Source organism: Ranitomeya imitator, chromosome 3, assembly GCF_032444005.1.
Source record: "Ranitomeya imitator isolate aRanImi1 chromosome 3, aRanImi1.pri, whole genome shotgun sequence".
In the NCBI taxonomy this organism is placed as follows: Eukaryota; Metazoa; Chordata; class Amphibia; order Anura; family Dendrobatidae; genus Ranitomeya; species Ranitomeya imitator.
In genome coordinates, this window is record NC_091284.1 from 465083564 (window position 1) to 465105900 (window position 22337).

The window sequence follows — 22337 nt, forward strand, 5'->3', positions numbered from 1 at the left end:
CAAATCTTTCCCTCAAGACAGTCTTCCTAGTGGCCATTACATCGGCTAAAAGACTGGGGGAACTTCAGGCCTTGTCCATCCAAAATCCCTATTTGCAGATATTTGACGATAGACTGGTTTTAAGACTTGATCCAGGTTTCCTTCCTAAGGTGGTCTCGGCTTCAAATATAAATCAGGAAGTAGTGCTTCTATCATTTTGCCAGTTTCCCAGAAATAAGAAAGAAAGTTTTTTCCATAACCTAGATGTCAGGGAGACTGTACTTAAGTACATAGAAGCAACTAGGGCCTGGAGACAGGATAGCAATCTCTTTGTCCTTTATGGGGGTCCCAATAAGGGAAAAAAGGCATCAAAATCCACCATTGCGAGATAGATTAGGTCCACCATTAGTCTGGCTTATCAGGCAGAAGGTAGGGATCCCCCAGAAAATCTTAAAGCTCATTCATCCAGGGCTATGGTGGCTTCATGGGCAGAGAAAGGGGGGGCCTCGGCAGATCAGATCTGCAAAGCTGCATCTTGGTCTAGCCTCAGTACCTTTACTAAGCATTACAAGCTAGATGTAGTCTCTTCTCAGCTAGCTTTTGGCAGGAAGGTGCTTCAGGCAGTAGTCCCTCCCTAGCAGAGGCGTAGCTAGAGCTTTTGCCGCCCGGGGCTGATCCCGAGTTTGGCGCCCCCCCCCCCCCCAGCTCAATACACACAAAGGTTACCAAAAATGGTTTTCCTGTTTTGTAGAACTTAAACTGGGCCTAATGGTGTCACCCCCACATGCCACACCTGTGACTTAATACCACCACACCATGACCAGGCCACATAGTGACCGAATAATACTACATACAAGGGACAAATACCACCGCACCATTTCCAGACCACATATTACCACCACATAGTGACTGAATACTACAATACTGATCAGTAATAAAAAAAAACCCACAATACTATCACCATAAGTGCCAGTATTCACAGGAGATCTGTACTTAGTATGCAGTGTCTGTGTAGAGGTAATACAGAGATCACTGGTGACATTATACACAGGACCTCTATATAGTATACAGTGTATAGTGTCAGTGTATAGGTAACACTGACTCACCAGTGACGTCTCTAGGTGAAGTCCTTCATCTTTCATCCAGCACAGACCGCCATCATTCCTTCCAGCCAGGACTCGTTTCTGCAGGAAATAACACAGTTATCTCGAGCTCCGCTTGCAGAACACATTACTTAATTTTTCACAACTTCTACATTACACCACATGAAGAAAAAAAGGTGATATAGTGTCACTCTGCACAGTAACAGGACCGCCCCCCCATTTAAAACAGTATACTCAAAAAATAAAATAAATACATCACTGCAGTAACAATATCCCTTAATTATCCCCTATGGTAATAATATTCCCCACCCTGGCCCCGTTTATCTCATTCCTGGCTCCAGCCATATGTTGTCGTATCCTGCCCTCATGAGTATCCATTCTACCCCATATGATCTCCCCATCCTGCCCCACCAGCCTCCATCGTATCCGTCCTGCCCCATGATCCAATCCTGCCCCGTGTCTCCAATCATGCCCCGTATCTACATTCTGCCCATGCCTCAAGTCCTGCCCCCAGTGTGTCCAGCATATTACCCCCATGTTGTCCAGCAATCTGCCCCAGTGTGTCCAGCATATTACCCCCATGTTGTCCAGCAATCTGCCCCAGTGTGTCCAGCATATTACCCCCAGTGTGTCCAGCAATCTGCCCCAGTATGTCCAGCATATTACCTCCAGTGTGTCCAGCAATCTGCCCTCAGTGTGTCCAGCAATCTGCCCCAGTGTCCAGCCTTTCCCCAGTGTGTCCAGCAGTCTGCCCCAGTGTGTCCAGCATATTACCCCCAGTGTCCAGCATTGCCCCAGTGTGTCCAGTATATTACCCCCAGTGTGTCCAGCAATCTGCCCCAGTGTCCAGCATTGCCCCAGTGTGTCCAGAAGTCTGCCCCAGGGTCTCCAGCATTGCCTCAATGTGTCCAGAAATCTGCCCCAGGGTCTCCAGTATTGCCCCAGTGTGTCCAGCAATCTGCCCCAGGGTCTCCAGTATTGCCCCAGTGTGTCCAGCAATCTGCCCCATGGTCTCCTGTATTGCCCCAGTGTGTCCAGCATTCTGCCCCATGGTCTCCAGTATTGCCCCGGTGTGTCCAGCAATCTGCCCCATGGTCTCCAGAATTGCCCCAGTATGTCCAGAAGTCTGCCCCAGGGTCTCCAGCATTGCCTCAATGTGTCCTGAAATCTGCCCCATGGTCTCCAGTATTCAGTGTGTCCAGCATTCTGCCCCATAGTCTCCTGTACTGCCCCAGTGTGTCCAGCATTCTGCCCCATGGTCTCCAGTATTGCCCCAGTGTGTCCAGCAATCTGCCCCATGGTCTCCTGTATTGCCCCAGTGTGTCCAGCATTCTGCCCCATGGTCTCCAGTATTGCCCCGGTGTGTCCAGCCATCTGCCCCATGGTCTCCAGTATTGCCCCAGTATGTCCAGCATTCTGCCCCATGGTCTCCAGTATTGCCCCAGTGTGTCCAGCATTCTGCCCCATGGTCTCCAGTATTGCCCCAGTGTGTCCAGCATTCTGCCCCATGGTCTCCAGTATTGCCCCAGTGTGTCCAGCATTCTGCCCCATGGTCTCCAGTATTGCCCCAGTGTGTCCAGCAATCTGCCCCATAGTCTCCTGTATTGCCCCAGTGTGTCCAGCAATCTGCCCCATGGTCTCCTGTATTGCCCCAGTGTGTCCAGCAATCTGCCCCATGGTCTCCTGTATTGCCCCAGTGTGTCCAGCAATCTGCCCCATAGTCTCCTGTATTGCCCCAGTGTGTCCAGCAATCTGCCCCATGGTCTCCTGTATTGCCCCAGTGTGTCCAGCATTCTGCCCCATGGTCTCCAGTACTGCCCCAGTGTGTCCAGCAATCTGCCCCATGGTCTCCAGCATTGCCCCAGCCCCAGACAGTCAGACATAAAGAAAAAAAAAAAAAAAAGTAAAATCCTCACCTCTCCCGTTCCCAGCGCAGGTCCGGTGCAGTCAGCGTCTCTCCGGCTCTGCGACGCTCAGGACAGAGAGGCAGAGCGGCGCGCACAGTAGTGACGTCATCGCGCCCTCTGCTCTGAGACGTCGCAGAGTCAGAGGACGCTGAAGCCGCAGGAACCAGGAGAGGTGAGTATTAGAGCGGGGGGCGGGGGCGGGACCCGGGGGTGGGGGGAGCTGGCCCTGGTCGTGGCGGCGGACGGCGCCGCCCGAAGATTTAAAGGGGCGTCTTTTTTTTTTTTTTTTTATCTTCTTCTCCTGCAGCGCCGGCCGCCCCCAGCATTGTGCCGCCCGGGGCGGACCGCCCCCCCCGCACCCCCCTTCCTACGCCACTGCTCCCTAGGACCAAAATCTCCTTTGGTACTTCTCCATGGTGCTGTCAGGTGGTGACCTGGAAAGCGGTAATTAGACATACCGATAATTGTATTTCCAGGAATCCATCCTGACAGCACTGTTAGTTCCCTCCCTATTACAAATACGTTGTATACTTATGTGAAGTAACATTTGTATAAAAAGTTATGTTCAAAATAAAATTCTCTTTTTGCATCCATCCAGATGTGTTACTTTGGAAAATCACTGAAAGTTGGAAGGGGGAGGGTCCTTTTAACTCTCGTGGTTTCGTGTCCCACTATGGATAAAAAGGACATCCTCCATGGTGCTGTCAGGATGGATTCCTGGAAATACAATTACCGGTATGTCTAATTACTGTTTTTCATTCCACTTTGTATTACCATATATACTCGTGTATAAGCTGCGTTATTCAGCACATTTTTTTGTGTGCTGAAAACGCCCCCCCCTTGACTTATACACGAGTCATTGTCCCAGAAGACAGCGGGGGAATGGGAGCGGCAGAGAAGCCGGTCACAGGAGGCAGGATCTGGTTACTGTGGCTAAAGCCTGTGCCCGCTGCTGAAGAGAAATGAATATTAACTGTACTTCCATGTGTAGCACGTGAAGGGTGACAAAATATCCTAACAAAACACTTTAAGTATTTGAGCGGTGCGGTTTTTAAAATGCTATCACTATTATGGCGTTTCCAATATATAGACCCGTCAAAGTCCATTGAAATCTGAATAGGTTTCCTAAAGAAGCAGGTTTGTTGGAAAAATTAGAAATTGCTGTTAAACTTTTAACTTCTCTAACATCCTAACAAAATAAAATGACAGTTGAAAAATTATGCATATGCAAAGTAGACATATGGGAAATGTTGTTAATAATTTTGTATACTATGATTAGCTGGTTTAAAGATATAAAGATTGAAATTTTGAAAATTGCAATTTTTTTCCAAATTTGACAAAATTGCGATTTTTTTCACCAAACAAGTCATATAGAACAAATTTTGACACTAGCATGAAGTACAATATGTCATGAAGAAACATTCTCAGAATCACTGGGATATGTTGAAGCGTTCCAGAGTTAATACCACATAATTGACATTGGTCACAATGGTTAAATTTGGGCTTGTCATTAAGGTCAAAATTAGTTTGGTCACTAAGGGATTAAAAGCAACTAGATGTCAAAAGCTGTTTATTGGACTATTTGCTTGTTAATCCATAATCAATGAAGCAGATAAAAGGCATGGAGCTGATTCCATGTGTGGCATTTGCATTTCTGTTAACCCACAACATGTTTTCAAAGAAGCTCAAAATGGAAGTGAAACAGATCATCCTTAGGCTGAAAAAAAAGAACTCCATCAGAGAAATAGCAGAAAGTTAGGAGTGGCCAAAGCAACAGTTTGGTACATGCTTCAAAAATAACTTGCTGTCGCTTACTTCTATTCCTTCCATTCTGTAGATGTAATTTTAGTTTTTCTTGCCCAAATGTAGAATCTTGCATTTCTCCGTTAAATATCATTCTTTTAGTCGTTGCCCATTGTTCAAGCTTATCTACAGTTGAAACCAGGGGCGGACACAGACAGCTTGGGGCCCCTGTGCAGGAAATGTGTCTGGGCCCCCCCTTCTTTAAAGGTGACAAAGCTACATTATATATATATATATATATATATATATATATATATATACACTGTAGAATATGCCCATGTATAATAAACACCTGTGTCTACTGCATATGTGACATAGTATACATTAATGTATAAGGGTATGGTTCCACGGTCAGGAATCGGCAGCGCTTTGGATGCAGCACATGTCCGCTCGGTCCAAAGCGCTGCCAGCTTTTGTACGAGTGATGCTTCCGCATGTGTTCATTGAATCACCGCATCCTATACATTGGACTGTGATATTTATCTTGTGGAGACTGAGCGTCTCTGCAAGATAAATAGACATGCTACGGTCTAGAAAGATGTGCCGCATGTCCGTCTCTGCAGGGAAGCTGCGGGTGCCGCTGCATACATAGTGGACATTGGAATCCTTGAAATCTCATGCACTATGCTGTAACATCAGGACGCTGCGGACTGGATGCTGCGGATGTACACAGCGTCCGATCCGCAGAGTTTACTGACAGTGGAAACATACCCTTATATGTGTCTATGTATTGTACCTGTGTGTTTAATGCAACAGATACAGTATATGTGAATAAAGTCTTCACTGGGGGATGGGCTTTAGGGGTCAGTCCCAGCCTGGATCTGATACTGCAGTGATGACTGGAGTCCCGTCAGAGAATAGACCCAGTGATTTAGTGACTGTGTTCCTGAGCTCTGAGCTCTCTGGTCCCTGCTGTGTGTGGCTGAAAATCCTGCACTGACCAGAGAACACAAAGCCCAGGGGGTCACTGTCAGTAAATCTCTGCTTCTAGTCTCTGACTGCAGCCCCTGCCTCCCCTCTGTACAATCCGTCACATTCAGACCGTTCTTTACCTCCTGTTCAGGGGGTGATTGAGGTCCTGCACAGCTGCAGCTTCCTTCCAGGCATGAGTGTGCAGACGCCGTTCTGCACAGGCTGGAAGTGTGTGCAGGGAGAAGGTGCCAGACAGGACGAGCCGGGAGGAGGAGCAGCCGTGAAGAAGACAGGAGATGTCTCACCTCTGCGCACGGATCCTATCCTGAAGCTGCACGCCGGCAGCTTCCTGTCTCGCACAGCCGCAGCGCGGAATGATGACGTCATTCAGCTGAGCCGCTGCTGTCTGTGTGAGAAAGAAAGCAGGAAGCATCCATTCCCTGCAGATCTGTTGCCATTTTCTCTTGCAGGCAGCGGAGCTGCAGGGATTGCTCCATGCCTGCCGCACATGAGGGCAATCTGGCCAGGGGGCCCCCGAAGCCTCGGGGCCGGATAGACTGGCCAGATTGCCCTCTATATTAGCCGCCCTCAGGGGTGAACCTAGCCTCTCTGCTGCCTGAGGCGAACGGAAAAATGGCGACCCCCCCACACAGTCCCTGCCTCACTGCCTGTGCACACACATCCCTCCACCGGACCCGGTAATCGACGCTCACAGTAGCATACCAGCAGAGGTGTATCTAGGGTTTCTGGCACCAGGGAAAGAATTCATTTTGGTGCCCCCCCTCCGCCAAGGACATATGCAATTTGCACACTTAGTCATGTACCCACGAGCTCCTCTCCCTAATGCTCTCAATGTTCAGTGAAAAACTGAGAGAAGCAGAAGAGAACCTCGTTGTCACAGGACCATAAGTATGAAAGTCGCATATGAGTGAAGTGTCCATGTGACGACTACTGGAACCTGCAGAGCTGAATCCTGAGATCGCAGCTTCTGAATTCTCACAACACATGCACTGCACACTACTAGGATTCTCCCTTGCCAGTGGACAGTCATGTCAGCACAAGCATGTGATTTGTATACTTCTGACCACATTCCGACTAGACGTGCCCGGCCTCGCTTAGTTCATTTTCAATGACGGAGGCTACACATGTCTAGTCAGCACATGACCGCATGTATGTAAATCTCCAGCACGAGAGAATCCTGACAGCGTGCAGTTCGCACTGTGAGAAGTCAGAAGTCTGCAGTCACAAAGAATAACTGCAGACTCATCACAAACCTGGACATCCCCTTCAAAGCTCCTAACATAAATAAAAACATGAGAATTAGTTAGTATCACAAATAACATTTACATCCAGGTACCTTTATAGATGGCGTTGACTCTGGAGCCGTTCTTCTTTTCTTCATCTTGTCCAGACCCCATGATGAGTTTTCTCAGCCACAGCCGTCTCTGCAGACTTCCATCTTTTCCGCTCTTTTGCAGAAAATCTCCACAAGATGCCCTTAAAGATACAAGTGTCATTATAATGCTCCGGAATAAAAAATTGCCCCTCACTATATTGTCTGCACAAAATATGACCCCCACACTGTCCCTCTTATGGTACATGCTCTTCACGCTGACCTCTCATTTCTATACTGGCCCCCTCTTCACACTGTCCTTTCACACTGTGTCCCCTCTATAGGGCCTAGTATTTATACTCCATATTTATACTCCATCCTCCCACCCTGTGTGCATGGCTCCCCCATCCTTCTCCCCTGCGTTCACGGCTCCCGTAATTCCTTCTCCCCTGCGTTCACGGCTCCCCAATCCTTCTGCCCTGCGTTCACGGCTCCCCCATCCTTCTCCCCTGCGTTCACGGCTCCCCCATCCTTCTCCCCTGCGTGCTGGGCTCCCCCATCCTTCTCCCCTACGTTCACAGCTCTCCCATCCTTCTCCCCTGCGTGCTGGGTTCCCCCATCCTTCTCCCCTGCGTTCATGGCTCCCCCATCCTTCTCCCCTACGTTCACAGCTCTCCCATCCTTCTCCCCTGCGTTCACGGCTCCCCCATCCTTCTCCCCTGCGTTCACGGCTCCCCCATCCTTCTCCCCTGCGTGCATGCCTCCCCTATCCTCCCACCCTGCGTGCATGGCTCCATCCTTCTCCCCTGCGTTCACGGCTCCCCATCCTTCTCCCCTACGTTCACAGCTCTCCCATCCTTCTCCCCTGCGTGCTGGGCTCCCCCATCCTTCTCCCCTACGTTCACGGCTCCCCCATCCTTCTCCCCTGCGTGCATGCCTCCCCTATCCTCCCACCCTGCGTGCATGGCTCCATCCTTCTTCCCTGCGTTCATGGCTCCCCCATCCTTCTCCCCTACGTTCACAGCTCCCCCATCCTTCTCCCCTGCGTTCACGGCTCCCCCATCCTTCTCCCCTGCGTTCACGGCTCCCCCATCCTTCTCCCCTGCGTTCACGGCTCCCCCATCCTTCTCCCCTGCGTTCACGGCTCCCCCATCCTTCTCCCCTGGGTTCACGGCTCCCCCATCCTTCTCCCCTGCGTGCATGCCTCCCCTATCCTCCCACCCTGCGTGCATGGCTCCCCCATCCTTCTCCCCTATGTGCATGGCTCCCCCATCCTTCTCCCCTATGTGCATGGCTCCCCCATCCTTCTCCCCTATGTGCATGGCTCCCCCATCCTTCTCCCCTATGTGCATGGCTCCCCCATCCTTCTCCCCTATGTGCATGGCTCCCCCATCCTTCTCCCCTATGTGCATGGCTCCCCATCCTTTTTCCCTGTCATACTCACCTCTCACCGCGCGGCACAGAACAGAACTTCCTGGCATCTCTTCTGCAGCGTCTTCCTTCCTGTCTTCAGCGGTCACATGATAGCGCTAATTAAGGTCATGAATATGAGGGGGGGCGGGAAGGAGGGAGGGAGGAGGGGGGGCGGGCACTTGACCCCGGAGTTTTATAAAAAAAACAAAAAAAAACCTAGCAGCGCAAATCCAGTTACTATAGAGTCTGCCGCCCTCTCTCTTCTGCCACCTGAGCCAAAGGGCTCAAATAGTCAAATCGCTAATGGTAGCAGCGTCCCTGGCCGCCCTGCAGGGGCCCCCCAGAGCCTCCGGGCCCCGGTGCAGCTGCACCGGTTGAACCGGCGGTATGTCCGCCCATGGTTGAAACCAGAAGTTTACATGCACTATATAAAATGACACATGTATGTATTTTTCAATATCTGAAATGAAATCAGAATAAACCTTTCCCTTTTTAGGTCAATTAGGATTACCATAATTATTATTTGCCAAATACCATAATAAAGAGAGAGATAATGTTTTAAGGCATTTTTATTACTTTATTACTTCAGAGTCAAAAGTTTACATACACTAAGATTACTATGGCTTTAAACAATTCTGGACTGCCATTATGATGATGTAATGTGTTTGGAAGCTTCTGATAGTTTTTTTTGGCAACATCGGCGTTTGAGAAACATCTGTGGATCTATATTAATGCACACCTGAAACACGCTTCTTCTTTGCGTAACATCATGTGAAAGTCTTTTTTTCTGTCAATTGTGGACTTGCACAAGTGTGGCTCATTCTTGGGTGCAATTTCAAGATACCTGAAAGTGCCTCATTCATCTGTACAAACAATTATATGCAAGTACAAACAACATGGGAATTTCCAGCCATCATACCGCTTTGGTTTGCTTGCAAGCCTCCCTTCAAACAAAGAATGGTAGAAAATTCCAGTCGAGAGATGTAAGAAGCTTGTTGATGTCTATAGGAAGCCATTGATTGCAGTTATTTATTCAAGCGGTGTGCAACCAAAAATTAATTTGAGGGTGCCAACAATTTTGTCTCACCCATTTTGGGGGTTTTGTGAGAAATTTGGGGTTTTGTGTCCAATTTTCCTTTTTTCGTGTTATTCCAATATACACAAAGGAAATATACATGTGTATAAAAAACATGTGTAACTGCATTCATTTTCTGGGAGAAATACTTCATTTTCTTAAACAATTTCAAGGGTGCCAACACTTTTGGCCATGACTCTCTATATAATATCAGGGGGGTATATATACCAGGATGGGACACAGGATAAGGGACATATGGTATATACCAGTGTGAGAAGGTTGCGGGATGTAGTGACTGACAGGAGGCAGAACGAGAGTTGACAGGTTTAATAACAAAGGGATTGCTCCCCACAGGGAGGTACAGAGATATGGCAGGAGGGAAAGGCCCAGTATAATGGTGGGTTAAAGTAACAATGGCAATAGATAAAGCAATTGTTCATGAGGGGTTAAACTTATCAGTCCGGCGGCTTCTCAGCTGAAGAGTCATAAAGGTACCTTCACACTGAACAACATTGCAACGATAACGATAGCGATCCGTGACGTTGCAGCGTCCTGGATAGCGATATCGTTGTGTTTGACATGCAGCAGCGATCTGGATCCTGCTGTGACATCGCTGGTCGGAGCTAGAAGGCCAGAACTTTATTTCATCGCTGGATCACCCGCTGACATCGCTGGATCGGCGTGTGTGACGCCGATCCAGCGATGTGTTCACTGGTAACCAGGGTAAACATCAGGTTACTAATCGCAGGGCCACGCTTAGTAACCCGATGTTTACCCTGGTTACCATTGTAAATGTAAAAATAAAAAAACACTACATACTTACATCCCGGTGTCTGTCACGTCCCTCGCCGTCAGCTTCCCGCACTGACTGTGAGCGCCGGCAGTAAAGCACAGCGGTGACGTCACCGCTGTGCTCTGCTTTACAGCCGGCCGGCGCTCACAGTCAGTGCAGGAAGCTGACGCCGGGGGACGTGACAGACACCGGAATGTAAGTATGTAGTGTTTTTTTTTTACATTTACAATGGTAACCAGGGTCAACATCGGGTTACTAAGCGCGGCCCTGCGTTTAGTAACCCGATGTTTACCCTGGTTACCCGGGGACTTCGGCATCGTTGGTCGCTGGAGAGCTGTCTGTGTGACAGCTCTCCAGCGACCACACAAGGACTTTCCAACGATCACGGCCAGGTCGTATCGCTGGTCGTGATCGTTGGAAAGTTGCTGAGTGTGATGGTACCTTAAGGCTCAACGGTGGTGCCTTCACAACCAGTGCATGATGATTCTGGGGTAGTACTGAAGAAGTTGAAGATCCGGTTCCTAACGGTGGCGACGAGTCCTCATTGTCTCGAGTGGGGTCCTGGATCTGGATTCAACGAGAGGAGTGAACAATATTCTATGATGCTGCCCGAGCGTGGTTCAGCTTGGCAGAACACTACGGGTGAGGTAGGACACAGCTCTATGTTAGGCATCCTGTCTGTCTCAGGCGATACGTACTCAGCAAAACCGGCCCGGAGCATCTGGCACTTTGAGATGCAGGAGGCAGCGGGCAAACTGCATGTCTATGCTCACAGTCACTGTACTTGATGGTCGGGGGTATATAGCACAGACCTGCGCTGTCACGTTGCCCGTAGGTTCGAGCACCAACCTTCCTCTGCTGCGCTTGCTGTCTTTCCGCAAAGTCTCTCCCTATCTTCCTGTGCACAACCCCTTTTATCACAGACATGCCCCCTGTTGAACAGTACAAAGGTCGGTCTGGGTCAGAAAGCTTTTCCCCGGCCAACAATGGTGACAGCCCCAACAGTTCCGGAACCAGCGCAATAAAAGTACTCCGGTCCATCTTCTTACACCAGGATGGAGAATATATACACAAGGATGAGGCCCAGGATAAAAGACATATACCATAATGGGGGATATACTGTATATACCAGGATAGGCAACATATATACCAGGTTGGGGCCAGGAAAGGAAACATATATACCAGGATGGAGGACTAATAAGGGCCAGGATGTAGGACATATAAATATACCAGGATTGGGGGAAGCCTGGTCCAAATCTCTTGCTGGGGCCCATCGGACTCTAGTTACGCCACAGGTAGACTTATCACATTCACCTTTAGGCCTCATTCATTTAGTGCTTTTCACGTATGCAAAAAAAATAGTACCTTGTCACCAGTGTACGGTTAGTGTGTCCGTTTTTGTCATCAGTGTTTTTCATGTATGGATAAATAAATAATTAAATTACAAAGCTTCTTTTATCCATTGAAATGCTAATCATGGACAGCACATTCATGCCACCCATGGGCTGTCTGTGTTTTTACCAGACCCATAGACTTATATTGGCACTTTTCATGGATGCTGCGATAAATAGACATGTCTCCATTAATTTTGCATGGACATACGTATTGCAAAAAAATATGGACATGTGACTACCATCCTAGATTATAAGGGGTATGTGCTGTATCCATGAAAATTAGGATAGAACAAGTACGTGGAACACTGACTTCTGAAAAAGGCCATATAAAGTATTTAAAAATGGTTTTTCAAAAGTAGGCAATTCTTTTAAGCGATATGTTCATTTTAAAGTCGTACTACCCCTTTACAGAATAATGAGAGTGACAGCGTTGGGCCTCTGCTTGTGACATGACAAAAGTTCATTGATCGAACACCAGAAGAGCTGGCAGCTGTTCAATCACTTAAGTCAACTGTAAAGTCAGCTGCTTGAATCTGCAGTTGTTGGTTATTCCATGATGACTTCAGACATTTCTTTGATATAGCTGCCAACTCTAACATGAAAACATCTCTTGCCCACATTATTGTAGAATACTTAAGGAATGTATGCCGACCGACCTACTAGAGAGGAATGGCAGCCCATACAGAACTGTACAGCATACCAGGCAAAAATATTTAATCTCATTGCACAATGAATAGAATTTCCACTCAAAAGTTCATCAATGGTTTTTAAACTAAATATTTAATTAAAACAGGGTAGAGTAATCAGCTATGTACCTTGAGAAAATCGGTGGTGTGCATGAGACCAAACAGTAAGAAAATGTAAAAACTCCCCAACGTTCTTTTGTTTTTTTTCTCTACTATTTGTACCATATTACATCTATTCTACATTTTTATATGAATGATAAAATACCAAATAAGTATCACAATTGCATTATTGTGCTATTCTTCATAAAATATGTGTTATGGAAAGGAAAGTCATTTTGTTGCAGCATTCTAAGAACTTCTGTGTAATGTATGAATTTTATGTAGAAGAAACCTATACACATAAAATTCAAACATTACACAGAAGTTCTTAGAATGCTGCTTTTTATTTGTCGACGCAACCAAGTCGGGACCTTGTTTTCTGTGAGAAGAGACACATTTTTTTTTAATTAGTATCATTAGTGGGTACATATAATTCATTAAATGTTTCTATATACATTTTTTTGGGGTGGTGGTGTGAGTGATAGAAACAGAAAAGGATATTATCAAAACCAGCAGCAGGTGCCCAGTAGTGTAACCTTGGCAGCAACTACAAAATCAATATGTGGGTAGATCAGTATTACCGTTTCAGCCACTCAAGACAAATAAGACGCAGGCCCATTATTTTTAATTCCGATAACATTCCAAACTTTTCCTATTTCTGGAGCCCCATCACTAGTGATCTCACTATTGGTCGAGCACATGCCTCTCTCCTCGTTTATGCAGTCTCCTCCTGCCCTAGGAGGTCATCTGCTCCATCGGTCAATGGCTTGATGCATTCTTCTATTTTCACTTCTAATGTGCATCTTCCAAGCTCCTACTTAGAATTGAATGACTTTTCCCATGCCAAGATTTCTGACCAATGTTTTGGGTAGCCCTGTGTTTTTCCATCTTGTTGGAGCAGCCTCTAGTGGTGGATTATGATATTACATTTACTACAGTTTACAAATAAAGCTTGCGAAGGCGTGTACTTCGGAGGACACAGCATGAACTTCAACCCAATATTGCAGCCAGCATGCAGCCAGCGGGTAAGGAAAGGGTGAATCAAACACCCAAAAACCACGCCCATATGACCGCAAACCTGTCCCGCCAAATTCAGGTGACAGGTTCCCTTTAAGGGCAACTTGCTCTTCATAACTTACCTGGGACTCATATGTTAATAATATTAATTTCCGAACTCTTCCTGAGTTAAAACATTAGTATTGTTGTTTCTAAATGTGATTATGAACTTGTTTTATTTGCATTATTTGAGGTCTGAAAGCACTGTTTGTTTTATTTTGACCATTTTTCTTTGTCAGGAAAAAATACTAAAACTATTGCTTGGAAATTCGGAGACATGTTGTCAGAAATTTATAGAATAAAAGAACAATTCACATTTTACTAAAAATATACCTATGAAGAGAAAAATCAGACAAACTGAACATTTTGTAGTGGTCTCACAATTTTTGCCAGAGCCGTATTATATAGAGTCAAAAGTCACAGAGAAAGAAGCAGAGATGATTACCTGCTCAGGCCTCCAGGACAAATGCACTGGCAGGGTGCAAGCAGACCCGATTAATGATGGCAGAAACACAGATGCAGCAATACGGATGAAACAACCACTGTCAATCTAGTGTTGGCTGTTTGGTATTTAAATGCACAAAAAGATAAAAGATAATAGTCTGTATGTGGCATAATTCACACATTGTTTGATGTTTAGCGTTAGGACTGGCAAAATGTAAGGACCCATGACGTGGGTTGCCAGCTTATGTATTGTGGCCCCAATATTAACCAATACCTTACATACATTGACATGTTTTTTTGCACTTTATCTTGCAGGGTGCAGTTGGACCAAGATGGCTCTGTAAACTGTGGCCTCTGTTCGCACAGCATGCATTTTGTAGCACTGGGCAGCCCGCCTGTATGTGCGTTAGTAATAGGCTGTAAGCCAGATGCTCTGCATTGCCTGTGTGAATAACGCCACATACAGACTAGTATCTTTTATCTTTTTGTGCACTAATGCCAAACAGTCAATACTGGATTGAAAGTGGTTGTTTCATCGGGATTGCTGCACCTGTTTTTCTGCCATCATTAATCGGGTCCACTGCACCCTGCCAGTGCATTTGTTTTGGAGGCTTTGCTCCTTCACTGTGATATGTGGCTCCTTGTATAGTTTCCCTGGAACAGGTTGATACATGATTTTGGTTTTTCTAATGTTGATCTCGAGACCAAAGCTGTCGCAGGCTTGCGAAAAACAGTCCATTTCACGCTGCATCTGCTGTTCCGTGCTAGCGTTAAGTGCACAGTCATCAGCAAATAATAATTCACGGATAGCAGTCTCATGCACTTTCGTAACCGCCTTCAGGCGTTTTAGGTTGAATAGCTTGCCATCAGTCCTGTACCTAACCTGGATTCCATCTTCACAGTTGTTAAAGGCATCACTTAACATTGCAGAGAATAGTATACTGAACAGGGTTGGAAGCAAGCACACAGCCTTGTTTTACGCCGTTTGTTACTGGGAAAGCCTCAGATTCGTCTCCATCGTTCAGAACCTTCACCATCATGGAACTTCCAGACGATTGAGATGAACTTGCTCGGGCAGCCGAATTTTGCCATGATCTTCCACAGGCCGTCTCTACTGACTGTGTCGAAAGCCTTGGTCAAATTAACAAAAGTTACATAAAGGTCCGGTGTTGCTCCTGGCACTTTTCCTGAAGTTGACGTGCTGAAAAGACCATATCTACTGTTCAACGTTTAGCACGGAAACCACACTGGCTTTCGGGTAATAGGCCTTGCTCAAAGTGATGTAAAAGGCGGATGAGCAAGAGACAAGCCAATATCTTTCCTGCAGTGGACAGACGGGAGATGCCTCGATGGTTGTCACAAGATTGGCGATCTAATAACCATGTATAAGTATATAAGGGGACAATACAAATATCTCGCTGAGGATCTGTTTATACCAAGGAAGGTGACGGGCACAAGGGAGCATTCTTTGCGTCTGGAGGAGAGAAGGTTTTTCCACCAACATAGAAGAGGATTCTTTACTGTTAGGGCAGTGAGAATCTGGAATTGCTTGCCTGAGGAGGTGGTGATGGCGAACTCAGTCGAGGGGTTCAAGAGAGACCTGGATGTCTTTCTGGAGCAGAACAATATTGTATCATACAATTATTAGGTTCTGTAGAAGGACGTAGATCTGGGGATTTATTATGATGGAATATAGGCTGAACTGGATGGACAAATGTCTTTTTTCGGCCTTACTAACTATGTTACTATGATTACGTTTCATCTTGTATATGTGAATTACACTGTGTGCCGAATTATTAGGCAAGTTGTATTTTGAGCACATGATACTTTTTATACATGTTGTCCTACTCCAAGCGGTTCAGGCTTGAGAGCCAACTACCAATTAAGTAAATCATGTGATGTGCATCTCTGTAATGAGGAGGGGTGTTGTCTAATGACACCAAACCCTATATAAGGTGTGCTTAATTATTAGGCAACTTACTTTCCTTTGGCAAAATGGGTCAGAAGAGAGATTTGACGGGCTCTGAAAAGTCCAAAATTGTGAGATATCTTGCAGAGGGATGCAGCAGTCTTGAAATTGCCAAACTTTTGAAGTATGATCACCGAACAATCAAGCATTTCATGGCAAATAGCTAACAGGGTCGCAAGAAGCATGTTGGGCAAAACAGGCGCAAAATAACTGCCCATGAATTGAGGAAAATCAAGCGTGAAGCTGCCAAGATGCCATTTGCCACCAGTTTTGCCATATTTCAGAGCTGCAACGTTACTGGAGTAACAAAAAGCACAAGGGGTGCGATATTCAGGGACATGGCCAAGGTAAGGAAGGCTGAAAAACGACCACCTTTGAACAAGAAACATAAGATAAAACGTTAAGACTGGGCCAAGAAATATCTTAAGACTGACTTTACAAAGGTTTTATGGACTGATGAAATGAGAGTGACTCTTGATGGGCCAGATGGATGGGCCAGAGGCTGGATCAGTAAAGGGCAGAGAGCTCAACTCCGACTAAGATGCCAGCTAGGTGGAGGTGGGGTACTGGTATGGGCTGGTGTCATCAAAAATGAACTTGTGGGACCTTTTCGGGTTGAGGATGGAGTGAAGCTCAACTCCCAGACCTACTGCCAGTTTCTGGAAGACATCTTCTTCAAGCAGCGGTACAGGAAGAAGTCGGTTTCGTTCAAGAAAAACATGATTTTCATGCAGGACAATGCTCCATCACATGCCTCCAACTACTCCACAGCGTGGCTGGCCAGTAAAGGTCTCAAAGAAAAAAAAATGACATGGCCCCCTTGTTCACCTGATCTGAACCCCATAGAGAACCTGTGGTCCCTCATAAAATGTGAGATCTACAGGGAGAGAAAACAGTACACCTCTCCGAACAGTAATAATAATAACATTCCAGAACTGATAATATAGAATGACCATATTTCCAAGGGATACTCAATATGATTATAAAATATACATAAAGAAACCAAGAGCTTTTGAATTCCAAAGTATAACAGAAATTATATATATATTTATTGAAAATAATCACTAATGTCAAGCAAATAACCATAGAAAAATATACTTTTATTAACACTACAAAATACAAACTAGACAAAAAATTGCATATAATAAAATACAAAAAGCACTGGATCGGTCTAATGAATGATAATGCAAACTGGCAGGGGTAGGCAATCCGTATAGAAAGAGAGGCACTCAGAAGTATATAAAGTATATACCCAGCAAACATGTATATATAATAAGCTGGGTGACACAATGTTCAGTGCATATACAGAAAAGAGTGCCAAATATAACCCTAATATGAATGGGCAAAAAATACGCCACAGATCACGGGAGCAAATATACTATAAAATATGCCATGTGGCAAAATTACCATTGTTCCCATGAGTCTAGAAACAAAGTGCAAATAGTGCATCTATATCAAGGCATATCTTACCCATGGATGCCGGACACCCACTGCCCAGATACCCCAACGCACGTTTCGCTGCTGCTTCTTCGGGAGGCAGTGTGTAAGTGTGCAAACTTCAAAGTTTAAATATCCCTATGTGAAAACATTAGCCAATCCCCTGCATGAAATAAGATTAGCTCCAGCCACGTCTAACGAGCGCATGGGGGCAGAGCCTACCCCAGCCAATTATCCCGTCCGGCGTCAAGGAGCAGTGAGTGTTGGGACAAGGTTCCCATAGTAACGTTTACACTCACCGCGTGTTGTAGACGCCGTTGTGGAGAAGAGGCGGAGGGGGCATCAGCGCGCATGCGCTACCCGCAGCCGGAAGTAACCCTGGCCGCAATAAGTATAGGGAAAGGAGTTCTCATGACAAAGCATATGCCGTGCTGCACAGCACCCAGAGAGACACTCAGAGGGCGGAAATGAAATAGCGGCCATCACTACTGTGGGATCCAGACAAACTCTTGCATCATTCATCCAGCCACTGACATTTCTGGATTGTGAGTCATGGGGAAAGCAAAAGAATTGTCAATAGAAAAGGTAGTTAAACTGTATTAAACAGGAAAGGGATACAAAAAGATATCCAAGGAATTGATAATGCCAGTCTACAGCGTTCAACCTGTGATTAACAAAAGGAAAATGAGAGACTCTGTTAAAACAAACCACAGTCAGGTAGACCAAGAAAAATGTTGTCCATAGCTTTCAGGAAAATTGTTCGGGATGCAAAGAAAAACCCACAGCTGAGCTGAAATACGGAACTCTCTGAAAACTAGCGGTATGGCTATTTCAAGATGCACAATAAGGAGGCACTTGAAGAAAAATGGGCTGCATGGTTGAGTTGCCAGAAGAAAGCCATTACTGTGCAAATGCCACAAAGTGTGTCACTTACAATATGCAAAAAGCACAGAGACAAGCCTCAAAACTTCTGGAACAAGGTAATTCGGATGATAAAAGGAACAACATTCCTACTGTAAAGCACAGGGGTGGATCACTGATGTTTTGGGGCTGTGTGAGCTACAAAGGCACAGGAAGTTTGGCCAAAGTTGAAGGAAAGATGAATGCAGCACTTTGTCAGCAAATACTGGAGGCAAATTTGCACTCATCAGCCTGGAAGTGGTGCATGGGACGAACTTGGACCTTCCATCATGACAACGATCAAAAACACAAGGCCATGTCGACCTGTCATTGGCTACAGCAGAACAAAGTGAAGGTTATGGATTGGCCATCTCAGTCTCCTGAACTCAATATCATTGAGCCACTCTGGGGAGATCTAAAGCGCGCAGTTCATGCTAGACTGCCCAGGAATTTACAAGAACTGTAGGCTTTTTGCCAAGAGTGGGCAGCTTTACCATCTGAGAAAATATAGAACCTCGTCCACAACTACCACAAAAGACTTCAACCTGTCATTGATGTCAGAGGGGGCAATGTACGGTATTAAGAAATGGGGTATGTGAACTTTTGATCAGGGTCATTTGGATGTTTTGGGTTGTCATTATCATTTAAAAAGTGAAAACACAGTAGTTTGACAATAAATGGCTTCATCCAACCACTAACCATGAATGGAGAAAAAGTTTTGGTGTTACCATTCATATTCTCTGAAAAAAGGCCAAGAAAGCAAAAAATTCTGTCGGGGTATGTAAACTTTTGAGCACAACTGTACCGTAGCATTTGCAATCTGACATCTTATTCCAGAGAAATCCATATTTTTCTTAATATGCAAATGAGCTGTTAATATCTATGGGCTGGACATAGATCTGCCTGAGTATCTGCCTCCAGAACTTGTTGTAAATGAAACACTGTCAGTCATTACATGTCTCGCACTAGTAACGTCCCCTTTCATTTATAGTAAGCATTGGCGGCAGATTCTCAGGGAGATCAGTGTCCAGCCCATAGATCTTAACAGCTCATTTACATATTAAGGAAAATGTGGATTTAATGGGAACCATTCATTGGATAGATATGAAGGTATCATTTTATTTATCTTTCTGTGACCTACATACCCATATAGATGACTTAGGAGTGTTGATCCTACTGACAAATGCCTTTAAACTGTGGTTCTCAGAATAAAGTATTCTATTATTGTAGCACTGGTTTGGGTTATAAAATTTAAATTGTAAGAAACATTTGCATAGCAGTGAGTACAGTCTTGTACATGTATGGAGATCACAGCAAATGGCATACACCTCTTAAGAAAGGGTCATATTTACCAACACCTGGCCACATTACTAATGTGACCAGTTATTGGTAAAGCTGGCAGTTTTTTTTCTTATAGATGAATGTGCAGCGCCCCAGAGTCTGGTCGTTGCAGTATGACACTTTGCCGCTAAGGGGAGTGATGGTACGTCTGATGGCACTGAAGGAATTCTACTGACCAGGTATCACCAGCACACATTACACTTCACACTCCGGCCACTAGGGGGAGAAAAAGGCTTTATTTATTGGGCCACTCCTCACACTGGTAAAACTAGGGGTTGGATAGGAAGTTAGTCAGAAGCTGACTGGGTTGGATTCAGGCAACATCCCGTGGCAGGGGGTGTTGCAGGGAGAAGACACAGGGGGGTCCCTGTCAGGCGTGGGAACCTGGCAGGTGCCTAGCGAACAGAACAGAACGTTACGGAACCGCGCCTGCACACCCCGCGGCGGTATCCTAAGAAAGTGACACGAGGGGAAGGATATTGTGGAACAGTGAGAAACGAGATCAAGCACAAAGGAGAACCAGTAGGAGTCGTGCCGTGAGACCGAGGCAACATCCTACTGAGGCGCGTAGCCGGTGGCCGGAACACCGCGGGAGTAACTGACTCTAGGCCTTACTTCGAACTCCTCAGGACAGTTAATTATAGGTTGGCTGTCTACCTCAAATTTCCTACAAAGACATAGGGGGCAAAGCGTGGAGAGGGGCGTCTCTAGGGTCCCGGAAGAGCTACGAGCCTTCCAGTCATACGGGTGCGTCCTAGCCATAACATACCAGGGGGACGAGAAACTAGTAACATCTGGAACAAGAGAGAGAGAATTAGAAAGAACGAACGAACGAGAACAGAAGTTGTGAGGACTATTCCGAATGCTCAGCAGGGTAGCACTACAACACACAGGCGCTAGTGGTAGGCACTGATTTCCACCTGCAAAGGGAACTCTGGATGTGCCCATCGGACCGGCCGGTTTCAGAAAGCCCTGTTAGGCGTGCTCTGGATTGAGGATCCTGAAGTCTTCAGTAAAGAGACTGCAACCTTGTGTCCTCGTTATTGACTGCACCTCACACCATCACCATCCACCTTACTGGGAAGCCCTGGGGACATACTTCACCTGTGGGAAGGTATACCATCCAGCTGCTATTCCATCACCCCAGCGGACCCCACAGCAGCGTCGGTCACCCTGACCGAACACCACAGGTGGCGTCACGAAACCTTGACAGACTCCTATCACCTTTTATTGGACGCCCCTTAGCAGTGTCGCGGACCAGGTCCAGCCACCGTGACAGCCTCAGAATCCGAACCAGAGAGGCCCGGTACCGAGAACTCGTGGCCCTGTCTCTGGGGGCGCTCCAACTGCGCATAATTTCCTCTTTAGTGAACTGAGCCGCATTTAATGATAAATCTTAGGCCAGAATATGACATCAGCACCTGCAGACTGAACCCGTGAAATCACCAGCTCCCTCCTGCTGCTATCTGAGTCACTCTCTTTGGATAAAATGGCAAAATATGTTTCTTACCAAGACCCTGTGCAGTCTTGCTTTCTAATTTGAATTAGAAAATAGCCGGGACCTAGAAATCACAATAACTCCTTTCATTTCAAGGACATTACTAGCCGCGGTGAAGGTGTTTCCAGGATTTCGGCGCATTGTTTCATCTTGACACTAATTATTATTCATTACTGTATTTAAATTGCTACAGGTTGGTTAACCGAATATTTGTTTTCACGCTCGCCTTGTGGTAACTGAATCCTGCTATCACAAAGACAGACGATTCCATAACAAAGCCCAGCTGGCGGCACAATCGCACCATGAATAAAAATGAATCCCATCAATATTTAGCAAAGACCTGCCGTGCACTGCATGTAGTCAAGACAGCTACCTAAGAAGCTGCTGTAAAAATGTAATCACCAAGACTGAACATTGTGTAGCGGCTTTGTGGTCTGTTTTACTATATTCAGCAACTTAAAGGTTAAATCAAACCTCTGGTAAGAACCCCTGGGGTGTTTTACCCTCTCTTTGTATCGTAGAGCAAGGATTAATTTTCAGTACAAATCTATAGACCTTTTCTGAATTTCACCAGCTGGGTGAAGACAATGCTTCCAATACTGGGCTGTATATAGGCATAACTAGCCTCAGCGAAAGAAAGATGGCAGCAATTACTGCACCATTCATTTCCTAAATATGAATCACATTAACCTGCTTTAGCTACCATTGTTTTTAATCTTGGAGTCTTTGCAAACAGCGATGGCTGCTCTCTGGTGTGAACTGTCGGGAATAATAAGAAAACACAATTAAGCTTTAGGAATTCTAATTTTATTTTTTTGCTTCTGTATCTCAATAGAAATAAAGCTTTCACCAGAGAGAATTAAAATAAAACATAATCCATGTAAATTGAGAAATCGTGAAATACTACCTATAGGGATGATTCCACTCGCCTAATGGGAATCTGTCACCACATTTGACCTCTTTAACCCCTTAATGACCGCCAGTACGTCTTTTCAATGACCTAGGATATAAGAGACTAGCATCCCCATACAGGTGACAATACCCCGGTTGCAAGATGGCCACGGGGTCCTTCAGGGAAGGTGGCCTGTCACACCTCCTTCCCTGCCTGTCAGACACTGCTCCCACGCTCTGCAGTGCAGAAGCATTGCAGAGTATCACGTCAGCGATCTGACACAATACAGTGATGCCCCATCAT